Genomic DNA, 18,700 nt, shown 5'->3' with positions numbered 1-18,700 from the left:
AGTTATTGATAAATACTCCCTCCGTTTTTTATTATAAGTCGTTTTTTATTTTTCACACGTATTAAGAAATGTAATAATTATAGTATGAAAAACATAAATTATGAAGGATTTTACAAAATTGTTCTTCATTAGTGGTATTGAAAAGACAAATTGACATAATTGAAATGAGAGAAAATAATAAATATTTAAGGGTATAATAGGAAAAATAACACTAACGATTCATTGATATTATAAAACGACTTATATTGTGGTATAAAATATTTTTTCAAAGCGACTTATAATAAAAAACGGTAGTATTTGGAGTGATTAAACTCCTCCTTTTAAATAAAAAGAGTGTATTCTACTCGCTCTGAGATTATATACTTATCCCTTTTGGCCTTATCAAAAAAAGGCTAGTTAAATAAATAACACTAAGTACATAGATCACAATAAAAGGCATATAACATTAAGAAGAAAAGACAACATATGTGAAGGATTGATCATAAATAAGAATGAAACATTTATTTCAAAATACTTAACCATTCATAAATAAATTAAAGTTTTGGTGTGAGCTTGATGGTTTTTAATGAGGAGAGTTTCATTTAGAGGAGTGTGAGGAACCTCATGGTCAAAATACTATAGGCTTAAAGGGCTTGTTTGTTTCTGAGTTGGTGATTGTTTATGGTGAGAACCCCATATTCCCTTGGAGCCTCGATGCAATAGGACCCCATTGTTGTGATCATATTGCATCTGGTATGGGCAGTGACTCCCAATTTTGATTGAATTTCCCATCGACTCTTCCTCTTCTAAATAAAATCCAATTCCATGATTTTTGTAATTAGATGACCATATGGTAGCCACACATTCCTCTTTCTTCAGAACTTCATCATGTGATAGATAACCCTACTAGCCCAATTAGTTTCAAATGTTTAGTTAGTAACAAATTCAAAACAAAATTAGTTTTAGACTTTCCCTAAAATGAACTTTCTTAGGATGAGAATTCAGGTTTCCATATAGTGTATGAGATGAATTTTTTGATGCGCATATCCAACACTGACAGAAATATGTGACCCTCATTTGGACTATATAGAAGGGATTTATAATCAAAGTGATAATAAAAGTCCTCAATTGATTATGGATCCTCTAGTTTGTGGAGAGATCTAGAGCAAGGAAGATCACAGACTAGATTACAGCAAACTCTTTCAGAGAGAGGAATTTCTTGCTTACATACCTTGATTTGATGATTCCATCTTTAAAGTTGAGATGAACATAAAACATATTTGTCAATTTAGGAAACATCTCTCCAGGCTTGCTGCAAATGAAGTTATTCAAAAAAAATGGACGAAAGCATAAACGAATTCACATTTTTCGTAAAAGCTCTTATCCACGAAGTGAGCTAGAGTGAGATTCATGACAGCAAAGTTTCTGTGAAACCTATCTTATTTATCTTAAGGATAAAAGTCATATGAGAAGTATATGGTACTAGTGGAGGTACAAACTCTCTTTGGTTACATTGATGTTTGATCATGATAACTCAAAAATAGGACACAAATAGCAATAAAGCAAGAACAAGAAAGCAAGAAGATGAAGAAAAGAATATGAGAGGTTTTGGCCTACTCCTATCCGCAAGATATTTTCCTAGGATTTAATTATAATCTTGAGCTTTTATAGGTTATTTCCACGAATCCTTGATACGAGTTCAAGAGGTTTTGCACTGGCTGCCCCCCAACCAAAAGAGAGCTTTTCCACGGGATTAACTCACGAACCAAGTAGAGATTTCACCGGCTAATATCAATAATCAAACATAACTTTTGCATATTGAGTTCTATAACCAAACAGAGATTTTTCAATGATTGATCTCAAGAACCAAACTCAATTCTTCTAGAATATTTCATTTTTGAAAGTAAAACAGTGCACGACACAAGTACATCATTTTCATCACCAATATTTTTTACTTACTAAGACAATTTTGATGAAAGAAAATATTTAAAGATAGAGAAGAGTGTGATTAAATATAAATAATTAGGAAAAATATGAATTTGGGTATGAATAAGTGATATAAATGTTATCTATTTATCGGCCATGGCGTGGTATAAACTTGAAAACATTCCATGGAAAATTTAAGTCATACAGCTGATTAGATAAGGGACATAATCGATTATTTAATCCCAAAAAGGAATATTTTTATTTGTAGTTGTTTACAATCATTAAGATATTGCCCCAATCGATTCTAGACTCAGCAAATAGAAAATAATCTACTGGGTACTTGGTCTAATCGATTTTTTAGTTGGAAAGGGTCTTCCAGACAATCTGGATCTCCCTTGATAAACTAGTTAGACCATAAAAACATTTTTAGGTGATTTTTTTTCAAGTAAAGAGATGCCTTAAAAATATTTTAGGTGTGTGTGTGTGAGCTTCCTAAGTATCTTAGGAGTTACTCTTCTACTTTTACAAGACTTTGTTCACTCAGATAAAAACAACCAGACGAGCTTTCATGCATCCTCTCTTTTATAACTCTGAGGCTTTCAAGTTCCTTTTCCAGATACACCGATCATATAAGCACATCACTGGAACCTTGAAATTCCTACTTGATGATGCTTAAGATGTCTTCAATTTATTAACCATCATCAAAGAGTTTTAGAGATGTTACCATCGGCTTCAACAAGCATAAGCGTTATAGGCATCAAAACACCAAGAAGGTCACCAACGTCAGGATCATCAGCTTCATACCTGCAAGTACATAAATATATAAAATAGACTGTAAAATTAATTTAGCACTTGTTATAGGAATAAATGATATGTTACAAGTTGATTATTATACCAAATAATTTACCTTAACTTACAATATACTTTTGAGAATAGATTTATTCCCTTTTGATAGATGTAGAATCAAGCTTTAATCTCTTTCTTTTTTTTCATATATCTGAATCGTTTGATATGAGAGACGATCTCAAAATCCATATCCCTCTTGTTTAAATATCTCTCAAAGAACTTTCTTCTAAATAAATTACTTTTAAAGAATTATTTAAAAACAATAGACCATTTTGAGAAATCTTCAAATTCTTATTTTTCACATATTTTTTTTATTTGCATTTTGGCTCTTGAAGTTGCAAAGCATTCCTGTAAAACCAAACAGATTTTTTAATCTTTGGTACCCCAAACATCTTGGGGTCCTTTAGGATTAGTGAATTATATATTTTTTTTTAGTCATTGGAGAGGTGTCCTTTTGACCATATTCAACAAGCATAAGCGTTATAGGCATCAAAACACCAAGAAGGTCACCAACGTCAGGATCATCAGCTTCATACCTGCAAGTACATAGATATATAAAATAGACTGTAAAATTAATTTAGCACTTGTTATAGGAATAAATAATATTTTACAAGTTGATTATTATACCAAATAATTTACCTTAACTTACAATATACTTTTGAGAATAGATTTATTCCCTTTTGATAGATGTAGAATCAAGCTTTAATCTCTTTCTTTTTTTTCATATATCTGAATCGTTTGATATGAGAGACGATCTCAAAATCCATATCCCTCTTGTTTAAATATCTCTCAAAGAACTTTCATCTAAATAAATTACTTTTAAAGAATTAGTTAAAAACAATAGACCCTTTTGAGAAATCTTTAAATTCTTATTTTTCACATATTTTTTTATTTGCATTTTGGCTCTTGAAGTTGCAAAGCATTCCTGTAAAACCAAACAGATTTTTTAATCTTTGGTACCCAAACATCTTGGGGTCCTTTAGGATTAGTGAATTTTATATTTTTTTTAGTCATTGGAGAGGTGTCCTTAATAGTGTTTCACACTTCTTTAGTGATTATGCTATAGTTAAAAACATAATACAACTATAGTGATTAGCTTGAAACCCCTGTTACACTTTTATCTTATCTTCTGTGGTCTATATATTTCTATGTTTCTTTGCTACTTCATAATTAAAAGAATGAGTAGGAACAACATGGCCATTTATTACATAATTCCATAAATCACAACCAAGAGAATAAAAAAAATTGTATTCTCTCTTTCCATATATTAAACCTTTCATCATCAAATGGTGGATGGGTATTCATGAAAATTCTTTTGTTAAAAGAAGAAGTATTTGAAGTCATCATACTACCTCTTGAGACAATAAATCTTTTATAGTAGTTAGCCTCTGCTATTTCTTGTTGACCAAGTGACACCAAACCCAAAGGGGTGAAGGTGAAATTTTGTTTGAAAGTCGAATATAATTTATAAAAACTTTATTCTTTAAAACAATTATTTTAATTTTGATTAACACGCGGAGATAAGGCAACTGAAATATAGATAGAAGATGAAGATGAAGAGAGATATGCATCATAAATAACATAAACAAAAAAAAATTAAAGAGAGAAGAGATAGAGAGTGCACCCAAGAATTATATAGGTTCATCCTAACCACTTGACTTACTCATGTCCCATAGAGTTCCAGAGCTCTACTAAAAGCACATTTGAGGTTTTTACATGATTTCCCCATGAACCTTCAACTATAAAGAGATAGAGCTTTTGCAGTGGCTAAACTCAAGAAACAAAAGATAGAGCTTTTACGTAGGCTTTTCTTATGGACCTTCAAATAAATATTTAACACAATTTAAGTTGAAGAACCTACAGACATAGATTTTAGACCGGTCAAGCTCAAGAACTCACGGTCAAGATTTTAAATATTTAGCTTGCAACCTTTTCAGTCTTTTGCAAAATAATTTCACAAGAGAATCACACTCTTGGATACAGCTAGTAAAACACAACATTGATTACATCATAACTCTCATAATGGTTTTTCAGTCTTTTGGAACTGTGGTAATTCTTGTGAAAAATTGAAGTTATAACAAAGAGAGTATAAGGAAAAGTAGAAATATTTTTATTCAAAAATTCGGTGTAAAACAAAATTAAGATAAGCCTTCTTTATATCAGAAAAAGTTTGCTCAAAAAAGGAAATGATCCATGGGCCAATTAATTAATTTACTTTATTAACCTTAGTCGGTAATCAATTAAAAGCTTTCAAATTACGAAAATCCTAGTCCAAAAAAGAAAATCATAAAATGCCTATGTGACTTAATCCATTAGCAGTTTTTCTAATCATTTAAGAGGTCTTTCACCTTACTATATTTTACTGGACCAAGTCCTTAACCGATTAGGAAGTGTGTAAACTTACTTAATTGATTGGAAATGTTTCTTAATCAACTTCATACCAAACTTGATAGGTTTTTCAAAAAGTTTTATGAAATTAGAGAAGAATTGAAAAACAAATTGTGAGTGTGATTGCCTAAGTACTTCAAGACTTACTCTTGACCTTTTACATTTGTTAAGCGTATGAAATTGAAGCTTTTACACTTTATCTCTTTCATACTTCAAGATCTTTTGCTTTATTGAGCAGCTTGATAAAACTCAATTGGGCCCTTGAATTGTGTGACTGATGAGGCCTAAGATGTCTTTTTCAGATGCCAGAATTAGGAAATGTTGGACAATTGATATCAACTCCCCCTATCACAAAGAACTCCCAACGTCCAAAAAAATAGACTAATGGAGTTTTCATCTTTAAATTTGCTTCATCGGTTGTCATCATTAAAGCCAAATGACGGTTATACATGCAAACACATAGATCCAGACATCTAACACTTGATTATTTCTTGCTATGCTAGGAAATAAGAGAGTTTCCAATCAAGAGCCACATACCATTGACACTTTTCCAATCCAATTTACAATCATAGAAATTGGAAATAAAGTACCTAACTAAAGCATAATCAATTTCTTTGGGGTACCATAAACCCATAAGTGATGTGTTGGTGAAACACCTAATAATGCGTCTGACTACGAAGAGATGTGATTATCTAGGGTTTTCTTTAAAGCGTGTACACAGACATACAAGAAATGTAATATCATGACAAAATGGAGTGAGGTAAATAAGGGAACCAATCATACCTTGATATTTTTTTTCTTCAAATGTTTTTCCTCTTTCGTCCTTATCCAAACTACACGAAGTGCTCATTCGAGTTAAGAATGGTTTTTCTTTTTTACTATCAAATATTTTTAATAGATATTTATAATATTTAGCTTGACTGGTGAATGTTTCTTCCTTTGATTGATAAATTTGTAACTGAACAAAGTGTTGAAGCTCCCATGTTATAGACACTTTGAATTCATTCTTCATTATATTATAAAAAAAAATCCTTACACAAGGACTCATTAGTAGCACCAAATGTAATACCATTAACATATACTTGCACAAATAAATGTCATGATCAATTTTATTAATAAAAAATATTTTATCAACCTTCACTCTTTGAAAATTGTTTTAAAGCAAAAACTTGTCCAAACGTTTATACCAAGCCCTGGGGGATTGTTTCATATAGTAGAGATCCTTTTTAAAGCATGAAGACATGATTGGGAGAAGAAAAGTTTAGAAAGTTAGGAGGTTGATCAACATACATTTCCTCTTAGATGTAACTGTTCAATAACACATTCTTTACATCCATTTGAAAGAGTTTGAAATTTAAAATGCATGAAAAAGCTAAAAGCAACCTTATGGATTCTAATTAGCTGTAGAGGCATAGGTCACATTGAAACTTATGTCTTTTTGTTGATTAGACTGTTTTTCAATAAGTTTGTCTCTATTTATTAAAACAATGTCATTTTCTTCCTATTTGTTGTGAAAAATCCATTTGGTCCAAATCACTAGTTTAGACGAAGGTTTGGGAACAAGTTCCCTAACTTTGATTCTCTTAAATTAATTTAAATTATCTTGTATAGCAAGAGACCAATGTATAATTTCCTTTTTCTTAATTTGGGAAACAAAAGCCATAACATTTCATACTTGGTTAAGGGTGTGCCGAGTTATGACTCCCTTAGGAATATCCCTCGTCGCATTTTGGATTGAATGATCTTTTTTATCCTCCATTCCATGTGTAGATCATGTTGAACATCGCTTGATTCTTTGTTTGATCTTTATATTAATTTTGATATTTATTTTCATCTTGATCTTCATATTTATTTTGATGTTGATCTTTATCTTTATCTTGATTTTAATCTTTATCTTCTAGAAGAGTTTTCTTCAGAATACCTGCATAATCAAACACTTTTATCTCTCTCGACTAGGGGTTAGTTTCATCAAATGTAACATGGATTGATTCTTCTAGAGACATGGTTCTCTTATTAAAGATTATAAAAGTTTTACTATAAGTGTAATATCCTAAGAATAAACCTTCATCAAATCTTTCAAGGTTATCCTTTCTGTTATTAAGGACAAAGCATTGGCATATGAAAACATGGATGTGAGAAATATTGGACTTTCTTCCTTTATATAACTCAAAGGTATCATCTTTAGAATTGGTCTTATAAATAAACATTTCATTACATAGCAATCACTACTTACTGAATCATCCCAAAAGTAATTAGAAAGGTTAGTCTCATTAAGCGTTATCCTATCTAGCTCTTCAAGAGATATATTTTTATGTTCCACTACCCTATTTTGTTAGGGAGTTTGTGAGTAGGAAAAGTGTTTGATTTTTTTCAGATTTTACAACCATGCATTCAGACGAATCAAAAGTCACATTATTACATTTGTCACTTAATTGGATAATACATAGCATATTATGTTTTTAACCATTAACTTAAAGAGCATCCCCAATCGTTGGATTGAGAAACTTATCAATAGTATTGGAACCAATAATTCTCCCTTTGTTATTATCACCATAGGAAATTAAATATCCCCTTCTTAGAGAGAAAGAAGAGAGCGAAGATATATCTCCTCTCATATGCTTTGAACATCCAATATCAAAATACCATTTAGGTACCCAAATTATTTTGGATCATCTAACATAAGTGTAATGCATATTTTCTTTAGATTTCCAATTAGGATCGTAGTTGAAAAATTAAGATGAAACAAACATATTTTTCATTTTCTTTTCATGATATTATTTATAGAAATGAGAAGGAGGGTAAACATTTTTACTTACATAACTTTTTATGAAAAAACAAAATAGATCAACATAACCATTTTTATTATAATAATTACATTTAAGTATATTACATTTGGAGGTCCTATTTGCACGACATATGTTACGAAAAATTTTAAAATTATTTTTTAGATTCATAACCTAAATTGGCTTTGTTATAAGAGGCTCTTTGACTACCTAAAATGATATTCAAGTTATCTTTTACTTTAGTAAAATTTATTGGAACAAGTTTGGTTCTGCAACTATCATTGAGTTTTCATGATAACAAAGCATAAGATGTATAAAGAATAGTTTTGTACTATAATTATTTTATTAAGTGCGCAGATCATAGATAAATAATTTTGACTCTGAAGAAGTCAACTCAGGATGAACCAGACTCTAAGCTGTAGACACACTTTGAACCAACAGAAGAAACAAATGTGTGTTTTAAATGAAAGACGAGCATATGGATTACCAAGTCAATGCTTCTGCAAGAATCTATCCACAATGACGCTGATAAAGAATCTGATAATCCAAGCCTTTGAAGTCTCAGATCACTGAACTCTATAAACTATGAAGTCTCGTTTTCACCAGATTCTAAAGACATGCTTTGAACTCTATTCAAGCTTTGTCAACTTAAATATGAAGCCTCTGACTAGAAGTTAGTGAATAAAAGTCAATGACTGAAATAAGAATATGTGGCAAAAGTACAATCAGTATAATGTCAAATATCCTTTTGACTATCCTGAAGATCAAGAAAAAGGATTGTACTATTATACCAATATGGTTCCTTTAGTCTAATCCTCTCACCCACTATATGCTGCAAACTCCACTCTATTCTTATAGAATCGATCATATTTGTGCAACTGTGATATTGAAGATATTCCAATTCCAACCTTCAACAGATCTATTCATCATTTATATAAAGATGTCTTGAAATTTTGGAAACGCTACAACATTGAAGAACACATTTACATGAAGAAATAAGCGAAAGATAAAGAAGTGCTTTCACACTAAGAAATATTTCACGTTCATACACTTAGAATATTTTTCTTGAATATATCTCTTAAGTGTAATATTTGTTTTTAACATGTGTATCTGCTTATTTTAGAAGCAACTTTGTAAACATAATCTTGTATTCTTAACCTTTGGTTAAATACCTTGAGAAACTATGTTATAGTCAGGATTCTCATGAAGTCTTAGAAAGGTTGTCTTTGATTTGTAATCAAGTCTTTGATTAGTGGATTAAGTATTTATTAAGAAGGAAAAATCACTCTGACGGGTGGACTGGATGTAACTTAGTTAACAGAGAACCATGATATAAATATATGTGTCTTTTATGTGTTGATTCCTTACTATGTGCGTTCTTAGCAGGGGCGGCCCTGTGGGGGTGCGAGGAGTGCTATCGCACAGGGCCTCCGACTTTTTAGGGCCCCGAATTTGATAGATAGGGTCAATATAAATACAAGATTAACGAATATATATCACTAATTCCATTTTAATATATGATTGTAGTGTAGCCTGGTGGTGATCATACTATTTTGGTAGTAATACAACCTGGGTTCAATTCCTTATTCTTACATTTTATGTATATTTTTACTTTTATAAAAAAAATGCCACCACATTATTTTTAAATTTAATTTAATGTTGCAATTAATTTAATAAATATTTTCTTTTATTAATATATTAAAGTATATCATATCCAGCAGCCTATAATCTAAATAAATTACATTTAAATTTATTTAAAATTTAATATCGCAATTAACCTAATTAATTTTTTTTTATTAATATATTTTATAGATCTATGAAAAATTTTGAGATGTAATTTTGAAAATATTTATATTTTTGTATCATTGTGAATCGCTACATTAATAAATTTAAAATAGTAGTTGTGAGACTTTGAAAATTTATAATTTTACATTGTTGATTGTTTATTAAATAAAATACTTCATTATTAATATTGTGGAAATTGTTCAAAGAATTTTTTTCTTTTATTAAATGGTATGAACTTTTTTTTATAAATCGAAGATGGTAAGAGAAGAAAGACGTGAATAACTAAACTTCGATAAATCAAATTTTTACATAGTATTTTTTATCATCTTTGTCTCTATATAATTTTATTTAGAATTAAATAAAATATATATTTTTTAATTTGTTGTATTTTCATCTATTAAATATCTAATTTTAAAATAGAACATGGCCTCCAAATTGATTGGGACGACCCTGGTTCTTAGATAGCAGAAAATTTTTAATCTAGAAACCCAACTCAAACCCCATTTCTTCTGTTTCTTGAACCTTCAATTGGCATCAGAGCTCCAGTTCTGGTATTGATTATTTTATATCAAACACTTAATTGTGTCAGTAAAAGATCCAGTTTTTGAAACATAATATGGCAGGTATCAGCAATGAAAAATATCACTACTCTATTAAACCTCCAGTATTTAATGGAGACAAGTTTGATTATTGGAAGGATAGAATCAAAAGCTTATTCCTTTGTTATGATGTAGACTTGTGGGATCTAGTCTTAGATGGCTATACACACCCCCTAGATATAAATAGTGTTAAGTTGGAAAAAAGCAATATGAATGACCAACAAAAGAAAGACAACAAACATTATCATAGGTCAAGAACCATCATGCTTAATGCTACAGCATACACTGAGTATGAAAAGATTATAAATAGATACTTTGCAGAGTTTATATTTGATTCTCTTAGAATGACTCATGAAGGAAACAAACAAGTAAAAGAAATCAAGGCTCTGGCCTTGATTCAAAAGTATGAAGCCTTCAAAATGGATGATGATGAAATTATTGAGAACATGTTCTCAATGTTTCAAATGCTTGTAGTTGTCTTAAAGGTTATAAATAAAGGCTACACTACTACATATCACGTGAAGTCATCAAAATCTTACCAAAGAATTGGAGGCCTATGGTGACTGCTTTTAAGGTGTCCAAAAATCTAAAAGTATGACTCTAGAAGAACTTGTAAGTTATTTAATAAGTCATGATATATAGCTGGAAGAGGGTGATCCTCAAAGAAAAGGAAAACTTGTGGCTCTTAAATCTAAAGGCAAGACAGAAAAAGCAAAGGCATTTCAAGCTGAAGAAGAAGAAGAATCTGAAGAAGATTTTGATGAAGAAGAAGAGTTTTCTCTTCTTTCTAGAAGAGTCAATAAACTTTGAAGGAAGATACAAAATAATCCTAGAGGAGACAGAAGAATAGGTGGACACTTTGAGTCAACATCTAGACAAAATAAGTCTGGTGCTGACAAAGATGTTAGCTAGGCCACTACAGGAATAAATGTCCCAAGCTAAAGAAATAAAAGCCTAAGAAAAATTTCTTCAAAGATAAGAAAAAGGTTTTGATGGCTACATGGGATGACTCTGAGTCTTCAAAATGTGATTCTTAAGAAAAAGAAAGCCAGTGTGGTGTTGATGGCAAGCACGAAAACATTTCACTCTGGATCTGGATCAGAATCTGAATCTGAATCAAAATCAAGCTCTAATGAGGTATTCTCGAACTTAACTCATTCAGAAGTGTATATATATGACTGAAATTCTTGAAAAGTATTACAGGCTTCAGGAAAGGTACAAGGATTTGAAACAAATCCATGTAGCTGACTCTGAAGTCCATAGTGAGATAAAGAAAGAAATCTCCATTTTGAAAGAAAAGATATGTAATATTCAAAAAGATAACTTTGCCCTTAAAAGCAAGATTAAAGAACTTGAAAAGGAGATTCTTTCAGAAGCTCTTGTGGACTTTAAATTTGTCATTAAGAACTATGATATGTCTTCTAAAAAATTTCTTGCACAAAACATAGACAGAAGCAAAATGGCTTTTATGATCTATGGAGTAAGCAGAAATGCAAAGAGGTATATTAGTTATGTGCCAACTAAGAATTCTAGTGTCAAACATAATTCAACAAAAAAGCAATTAAACCAAAACCTTTGTACTCCCATTTCACTTATGGACACACATACACACACATCAGGATTATTCCGCACAAAAACCTTGGGTTAACAAAACCTCTTAGAGAACTAACAAAAAAGGACCCAAAAAGATATGGGTACCTAAGGATAAAACAGTCTATGTTACAGACATCCTAATCAACCAAGTTGAAACACCAATCTTGGTACCTAGAATTTGGATACTCATGTCACATGACGGGAAGAAGGTATATGTTCCAAGATCTGAAACTTAAGCCTGGAGGCACCGTTGGTTTTAGAGGCAATCAGAAGTGTAAGATAATTGGCTCTGGAACTGTTGAGAATGGCACTGTCCCTTATATTAATAATGGTTATGATATTATATTTAATCAAAATTCATGGTTGTTAGTCAAAAGGATGACTTTGTACTCTTCATTGGAAAGAGAGAAAATAACATTTACAAAATTAGACTTTCAGATTTAGAAAATCAAAATGTTAAATGCCTTATGTCTGTGAACAAAGACCAATGGACTTGGCATAGACGGTTAGGCCATGTTAGAATGAGAAAAATCTCAAAGCTAAACAAGCTGAACTTAGTTAGAGGTCTTCCAAATCTTAAGTTTGCTTCAGATGCTCTTTGAGAGGCATGCCAAAAAGGCAAGTTTTCAAAGTCTTCTTTCAGAGCTAAAAATGTTGTTTAAACCTCTAGGCATCTGGAGCTTTTGCATATTGATTTATTTGGGCCAGTGGAAACAGCCTCTGTCAATGGCAAAAAGTATGGATTAGTCATTGTAGATGACTACAGATAAATCTGGATAAAGTTCCTAAAACACAAGGAAGAATCACATTTTGTGTTTGCCACTTTCTACTCCCAAGTGAAAAATGAAAAAGATTTTAAAATTGTTAAAGTCTGAAGTGATCATGGTGTGGAATTTCAAAACAAAAACTTTGAAAAACTTTTTGATGAAAATGACATTTCCTATTATTTCTCTTGTCCTAGAACTCCTCAACGAAATGGAGTTGTGGAGAGTAAAAATTGCATGTTGTTAGAAATGGCCAGAACCATGATCAATGAAACTAATTTTGCAAAACACTTCTGGGTAGAAGCAGTCAACACATTGTGTTACATTCAGAACAGGATCTCAATAAGACATGTTATGGGTAAGACTCCCTATGAATTGTGGAGGAACAGAAAACCTAACATTTCTTATTTTCATCCATTTGGTTGTTCATGTTTTATTTTAAATACTAAAGAGAACTTGGACAAGTTTGATTCTAAAGCACAAAAATATATCATGTTAGGATACTCTGAACGCTCAAAAGGCTACAGGGTGTACAGCATTGAAACACAAATTGTTAAGGAATAAATTCATGTTAAGTTTGATGATAAGTTTGACCTTGAAAAGTCAAAGCTAGTTGATCAGTTTGAAGATTTGGAGATTAGCTACTGATCAGTGCATTTTGATGCACATTCTTCTATAATTGTACTTAGGCATTTCTATAGTTTTTCTATTATTTTTACTATTTTAGTGTGTTTTTATATTTAAGTTTATTTTTTCATTTATTTTATTTTCGTACTTTATTTTTATCATAAACAATTATTTGATACCTTGTTACTATACAGACCATAACTTAAGCTACGAGAATCAGATTGGTGCATTCTAATATGCGTTGGAAAGCTAAGGGAAAGAGCTCTAAGTTTTATGTTGAAGTCAAAAGTTGATTCAAAGTGAAGGAAGATCGAATGTACTTAGGCATTTCTATAGTTCATTCTATTATTTTTACTATTTTAGTGTGTTTTTATATTTAAGTTTATTTTTGCCTTTGTTTTATTTTCGTACTTTATTTTCAGCATAAATAATTATTTGATATCTTGTTACTATAAAGATCATAACTTAAGTTAAGAGAATCAGATTGATGTGTTCTATTATGTGTTGAAAAGATAAGGGAGAGAGATATAAGTTTTATGTTTAAGACAAAAGCTGATTCTAAGTGAAGGAGTATCTAATAATTCGTTGAAGTTACAGACTTAATTAAAATAGTTAGTTTGGGTCAGTTTTTGTAATTTTCGGGTCGGATGCCATAAGGGCCCGAATTTCCCTTTTATTATATTAGGTCTTTCACTATTATAGTAATTCTATTCTGAATTTTGATGATACAATATTGCTTAGAAGATTTCATGGAGAACTAAAATTCACAAGGTTGATCTGCTGTAATTGGTTTCCACTGATACTTTGAGGTTTCTTAATTTTCAATCAAATGTCTTTTCCCTTTCAATATTTTGTTCTATGTCTTGTATGCTTTATTCAAGTTCTATAGAATATGTGCTGATTAATTTCGATTGATATATGTTTGATAATCGTGTTTGCTTAATTCGCGTGTGCTTAACCTGTTTGCTTAATTCAGAATGTGTTTGCTTAATTCAGAAATTAGGAACGCATATCATATATTAGTATCAATGCGCTTGTTATTGTTACTTTAATCAAAGAGGGATTAGAATCCGCTTAGGGCATGAAAATTATATTAACCAATGATAAGTTAGAAAACCAAATCAGTAGATCAACTTATTTCATAATCACTTTTTATAATCACTTTTCATAATCACTTTTTATAATCACTTATTCTAAATCGAATAGAAACCCCTTATTTAGTTTTCTTATTTGGTTAATTTGTAAAGAGTCCTTGCGATACGATACTCGAGTGTCGTTTCCCTAGACTACCGTTCTTAGTTACTCGTTTTTGACCCATGTGCGACAGCAGATCAAATTGGCGTTGTTGCCGGGGACTCTGTAGATTTTAACCATTATTATAGTCTAATCATTATTATAGTCATGGGTATTCTGTTTTAGCTTCTTTTTTTTTGCCCTAACTTTCTTGCTTTCTGGTCTTTTTGCGTTTTAGGATTAAAAAATATGTTTTTTAAGAAAATTGTCTCAAATTATTCCTATTCTTTGTCGATTAACTAGGAAAAAATTAAGAATCAAAAGTCTTTATTTAAAAACTAAATAGTGGAAGCCGTCCTAAAACCTGAAATTCCTTATTTTTCTATTTTTTATGATTTGTTTTCTATTTTGATAATTTCAGAAAATTCCGAAAAAAATCTCAAAATTCTTAATTGACGTTATTAGATTAATTTTCGTGTTTTTATATTTTTTCCTTTTATTTTAAAAGTTTTTTCCGTATTTTTCAATTGTTTTTTCTTAATAGGGACATTATCGGTATTTTCCTATTTATTGCTGCATTGCTGAATTAGTTTTGTGTTTTCTCATTGTTTGTTGATTTTTTTCTATTGAGTTTAACATGGCTGACCAAAGAAATTTGAGAGAACTTGTTACCCCTGATGTTAATTATAATGCTTTATATATTTGATATCATGTTGCTGATGTACCTTTCGAATTGAAATTTGGTTTAATATACTTGTTGTCAAGGTTTAATGGTCTTGCAGGTGAGCATCTGCATAGGCATCTAAAAGAATTTCAGGTTTTGTGTTCTACACTATTGAGGCCTCAAGGAATTATCGAAGATCGTGTCAAGCTTAGAGCATTTCCATTCTCACTACAAGGTGCTGCAAAAGATTGGTTATATTATCTTGAGTCAAGTTCTATTTATAAGTTGGAATAATATGAAGAAAATATTCTTAAAGATTTTTCCCTACTTCAAGAGCTTCTTCAATCAAAAAAGAAATATGTGGTATTAGTCAGGTTGACATGGAATCATTAGTCGAATATTGGGAGAGATTCAAGCAGTTAGTGTCGAGTTGTCCTCACCACCAGATTTCTGAACAATTGTTAATACAATATTTTATGAGGGATTGCTATCAATGGAAAGAAATATTTTAGATGTTGTTAGTGGTGGAGCACTTGTTGATAAGACTCTAGTTGCTGCCAAATCCTTGATTGAGAACATGTCACTTAACTTCCAATAATTCACAACAAGGGATGATTATGTGGTCTAAGCAAAAGGTGTGAATGAGATTCAGGCTTCTTCTTCCAACAAAGCTCTAGAAACTAGAATTGATGAACTTACCTCTTTAGTGAAACAATTGATGTTACCCCTTCCACCACCACCACCATCATATAACCCTCCACAAGTAACCACATTTTCACCTTCTGAACCTTCACTAGAGGAACTTGTCAAGCAAATGGTTGTAAATAGTCTACAATTTCAGCAACGAACAGATTATAGTATTTAAACTTTGCAAACACAAATTGGATAACTTGTCACTTCAATGAATGTCATGCAACAAGCTCAAGGATCAAACCAACTACATGTCCAAACAGTAGTTAATCCAAAAGACCCTAATGTGAGTGCAATTTCCTTGAGATCCAAAAAAGTTACAGAACTAGCCCCAGAAAAAAATAAAAAATTTGTTAGCGTAACACCTGAAAATAAACTTGAACCTTCTTTTGTTGTTAAGGCTGAAAAAAGTATGTATCACCAATCCCTTTCCCACAAAGAATACTGAAAAATAAGAAGATTGACGAGGAAGAGCATTATGTTTTTCAAATATAGTTGGTTTCTGAAGTTGTTGATGAAGCTTATTCTGATTTGTTTTCAGTTGGTTTTCTAACTTTTTCTAGTTTTGATGATATTTATTCATGTGGTGATTGTACTAACACTAATCTTTGTGTTGTATGTGCTGAGATTGATGTTGCCTTGCAGGGTGACAATGTAAATAAAGTTGTTTATGTAACTGAAGTTCTTGACATCCCAATTGCCTCAAACATATCATCCATTGAACAACCACCTTCTTTAGAGCATAAAACACTTCCCGAGGATTCATATTATTCATCAAAGCTTCAACTTAAGTAGAAACATAAGAAGGGAATCGGATGGACATTGGTGACACTTGTGATATTATTCCATCCATATGTATGCATAGGATCTCACTTAAAGATGAAACAAAAGTAGTGAGGCATCCCCGTAATCCTTTTATTCTTGATGTTGTGAAAAAGAAGATCACTTTCACGTGCTCATTCAACACTTTTACTTATCGAAGATTCTTCTTTGATCCTGGAATACAAGACAAATGCACTAATCAAAATTTCAAGGTCAGTGGACACTACCCAAAGTTACTCCATGAGAACTCAACTTTAGAATAAGAGACTGTAGAATAGCTCTCTTTGGGAAAGACTGTTTATGCAATCATTTATCCGTCTTGACTCCTCGGGTGTGTTCTTTACTTTCTCTCACTCTTATTTTATATTTATGCTCTTTCATTAAGGACAATGTATGTTTTAAGTGTGTGTGGGGGGGGGGGGGGGGACCATTTATTTATTTTGTTTTCTTTGTTTTATTTTCAATTTTTCTCAGTTTTGGTTTTTGTTTGCTTTCTTAAAAATAAGTTGCATGCTTTTTCCTTTGGTTTTTGAGTTAAAATTATGAGTATTTTTCTTAGTTCTCTTGACTAAAGTCTTGTGGTGTGATGTGAAAAATTTATTGTGAATTTTTAGTATGATAGGTATGACTAAACTCTAAATTGTACATCATTTGTGGTAGATCAATTAACCTTATGAGATTTTGAGCCTTATATGGATAACATATAAAAATCCATCTCTTTCTTTCTTGTGTGATTCACTCATGTTTGTAAGTCTCTAGAACTTAAATTGACTCTTGTTGATGTTGTTGTTTACTTGTGCACACTGATATGATAAAGGCAGTTTTGTTTTTTGATTTTTTAGTCAGTTAGCCAAAAAATCAACCCTGAAATAATATCATCCCTTGTTTGAAACCCCCTTGAGCCTATTATCCTTTTTTTGTTTAAAACTCATTACAAACCAAGAAGTGAAAAACAATGTTATCACCCTATTCAAAGGGTTGAAAGAGTCTTGTTTGGAGTTGTGTGGGGTTGAATAATTATGTTTGTAATATTTCAAAAGTTGGTAGAAAAAGAAAAGAAAAATAGAAAAGAAAATAGAAAAAAAAAATGAATGAAAAAAAATAGAAGGATGTATACATGTCAATACATACTTCTTCTGAAAAGGAAAAAAAAAAGAAAAAAAAAAGAGAAAGGAGAAGAGAAAACAGTTACTATAGAATTGTTGAAGTGAATGAAATATTTTGTATATTCAACTCCCGTAGTTTCTTTCAAGTCTCTTTTGTCTCGTTGAATTTTAGCCTAGTACCCCTTTAGGATTTATCTCACTCTTACCTTGGCCATGTTACAACCAAATAAAAGTTATTTTGATCTTTATGTGCATGTATTTCAATTGTGGATGTTAGAGTTTTTTCAAGCTTATGGTAGTACTAACTTTCATGTTGTGCTTTGAGTGTAAACAGTTAATCTAAACACTTGAGAGTTGAGTGAATTTTATCCTATGAGGATCTTACTGATGTTGATGTACTCTTTGGTAATCTATTTTCCTATCTGCTTTGAATGTCACACAAAGTTGCTTACTAACACCATATTCTTGAAGCTTAGACTTAGAATTCTGCTTGTACCTTGTATCTTGAAAACTTTTTGAAGTGCATTCTGTAACACCCTTATAGACCCCATGTATAAGTAATGAAATTAATTAAACAATCAACAACACAAGGGTGTCACACTTCATAAAAGTTAAGTTATCCTGCCCCGTAACACGAGTTACAATTAACATATTAACCTGTCATCGCATGCTCACCTTCATTTAGGTATCATCGCGGCAAAATTCAACATCAACATTCAAAGAAGGTAGAAGAGCATACGACATTTAGTCTTAAACTTCAATTTTAAAAACATAATAAAGAGTCGTAAATAGTTCAACTCAACAACTTAAAATATTCAACATAATATGATTCATCATAAAACATTATAATTTAATCCAAACATTCGACCTCAACCCGATGTTACATGATCAGAGC

This window comes from Lathyrus oleraceus, chromosome 4 (genome assembly GCF_024323335.1).
Source record: "Lathyrus oleraceus cultivar Zhongwan6 chromosome 4, CAAS_Psat_ZW6_1.0, whole genome shotgun sequence".
In the NCBI taxonomy this organism is placed as follows: Eukaryota; Viridiplantae; Streptophyta; class Magnoliopsida; order Fabales; family Fabaceae; genus Lathyrus; species Lathyrus oleraceus.
Note: the sequence above shows the minus strand (reverse complement) of the source record.